This window comes from Oryzias melastigma, unplaced genomic scaffold (assembly GCF_002922805.2).
Source record: "Oryzias melastigma strain HK-1 unplaced genomic scaffold, ASM292280v2 sc01729, whole genome shotgun sequence".
Taxonomy (NCBI): domain Eukaryota; kingdom Metazoa; phylum Chordata; class Actinopteri; order Beloniformes; family Adrianichthyidae; genus Oryzias; species Oryzias melastigma.
The window spans coordinates 881-3335 of NW_023418309.1; the positions used below are offsets into that span (position 1 = coordinate 881).

At 33.1% G+C, this 2455-nt stretch overlaps 1 long non-coding RNA gene across 1 annotated transcript; it reads right to left on the minus strand.

Annotated features, from left to right (window-relative positions):
• Window positions 1–671: 671 nt before the first annotated feature.
• On the minus strand, window positions 672–2443 carry LOC112141617. The gene is made up of 3 exons (XR_002918429.2): window positions 2234–2443; window positions 951–1186; window positions 672–823 (listed from the first exon to the last, which is right to left on the minus strand). It is a non-coding gene; the product is annotated as an uncharacterized LOC112141617 (long non-coding RNA).
• Window positions 2444–2455: the final 12 nt, after the last annotated feature.

Below are 2455 nucleotides of genomic sequence, written 5' to 3' on the forward strand. Positions count from 1 at the left end.
CTTCTTTTGGTTGTTCTATTAACTTAAATATTTTTATCAAATCTTTTAAAAACTTGAGTTGTTTTAAGCATTTTGTTTTAATCAAACTAACTTGCAAATTTTAGTCAAAATAACTAAGATTTTTAATTGACTAGACCTAAAGAAGATGATTTAAAAAGTTATTTAAAATGCACTAAATTAGTACTACAATATTTGGACACCAGGACTCATTGAAATTTAAAAATGATATTTAATCCAAACAAGTGGCTTTGAAGAAAAACAACAACAAATTTTAACCACAATTACTTTATTTTCCAAACAAAAAATCATTTCAGGAAGGACTTTTCTTGNTTTTGTTGTGTAGACTTAAAATATCTTGTTTAAACAAAGTAGTGGGGTATTGATATGATTTAGATTTTTAAGTTGTGTTAACTTCTTTTGATTGTTTTATTAACTTAAGTATCTTTATCAAATCTTTTAAAAACTTGAGTTGTTTTAAGCATTTTGTTTTAATCAAACTGACTTGCAAATTTTAGTCAAAAGAACTAAGATTTATAATTGACTAGACCTAAAGATTATTTAACAAGTTATTTAAAATGCCCTAAATTAGTACTACAATATTCGGACACCATGACTCATTGAAAATGATAGATAATCCAAACAAGTGGGCTTTGAAGAAAAACAACAATAAATTTTAACCACAGTTCCTTTATTTTCCAAACAAAAAATCATTTCAGGAAGGACTTTTCTTGCATCCATTGCAACCTTACTCCCATTATTCTCAGGGGAAAAAATAATATGTTGGGCAAAGGCTCCTTCCTTCACAGGTTACTTTCATTAAGTTCTGTAGACAAAACCATAAATAATCAAGCCAAAACCAAAATCTATATTGTATTTCTCAGACCATGAACTAACGNAAATCTATATTGTATTTCTCAGACCATGAACTAATGAGGAGCACCATCCCTCACCAATGTCCATGAAGATCTTTGAATGACTTCAGTGTAGCTCAGGCCTTTGGTATAGTCCATGTTGGTTGCAGACAGCAGAGCCATCAGCAGAGCAATGGCATGGGGAAAGTCCTTCATATCATGCAAAATGATTTGTTCTTCAAGAACAACTGATGTTCCACCATGTCTTCTCCATCTTCAATTAGTACAACGCCAAGTTCCAGTCCTCCATTGATTGAAGCCTCCTCATCAAGGGACTAGAAAAGACAAAACAAAGTATACATTATTGACTGGAATTCATGCAGAGAATCTATTGACTACAAACTCAGTATATCCTTAACACTGTAACATCAGACAAAATGGCGACAGGGCCGAAAATGTGAAAAGTTACTTCAGTGTTCAGGTTTAGAAAGCTGAAAGCTGCTTAACACAATTTGACTTAAATAATAAAAAGTAACCTGACCAATTTCAACAGAAAAATGTTCAATATTTTTATTTCCTGTCTTTGATCGTTGACAAATCTAAATACAAATTTGAATAATCCTTCAATATTGGAGGTTCTGTTGAAAATATTGTCCTTTCATTGAAGGAGATATTATAACAGGTTCTATATTGCGTGATATTATTTGCATGTGTTTTAAGTAAGATCAAGCACAAAAACTTCATGTTAGCCACATGTAAAAGGCGCAGCCAAAATGCACATGGCTGCGTATGTTTTAACTACACCCAAGGCTACATCTAGTTTTTAGGATATTTTAAGTGGTAATTGTAAATATAGGAATGCTTTTAATAGGACTGTTTTTTTGACGGTCACAAATAGTTTTTATCCTTGTTTTACTTTTTTATCCCACAGGGATCAGACATGGTTATGAGCAAAAGCAAAGGGGAGCTATGTCAGAAAATAACGCTAAAGTTATTAGTTTTAAGACTTCCAGTTCCAGTTTTTATGTTGCACTGCTGTAAGTCACAAGCAGGGCTCAAAGTTGAACTCTTTGATTATTTGACACGGTAGGGTAATTTCAGTAGGGATGAAATATAAAACAACAAATGTCTCTTCTTTTGCAGTCGCACAGCAAATTTCTGCTTTGCTGGAAGAGCAGTGGTGCGTTGCTGCCTCTGTTTGTGTGGTCTAAAATTTGTTTTGTTTAAAATTTATGGATGTGATCATTTAAATTACCCAGATTTAACCAATTACTTACTGGACTGTGTTGATGTGTGAATTTTTCCAGTTTTAATAATCTTACAACCAACTTTAACATATCATTACAACTGCATTGTTAACAATGTGGTCAAATTAAGCTTACCTCAGCAGTTTTGGAATGCCATGAGGGGTCCTCCTTAAGTGGGGAAGGCCCAGCAGAACAATTTCCATCTTTCTTTGAGTTGAGGGTTGCTTTGAGAGAGAGAGAGAAAAAAGAAGAAAATTAATGATTAGGTGTTTCATCCAAAAACAAAATACCACTGGGCCCTAAAACAAGAACTGCAGCAGGTTGGAATGGTTGGAGAAAAGTGTCAGGTGTGATAGA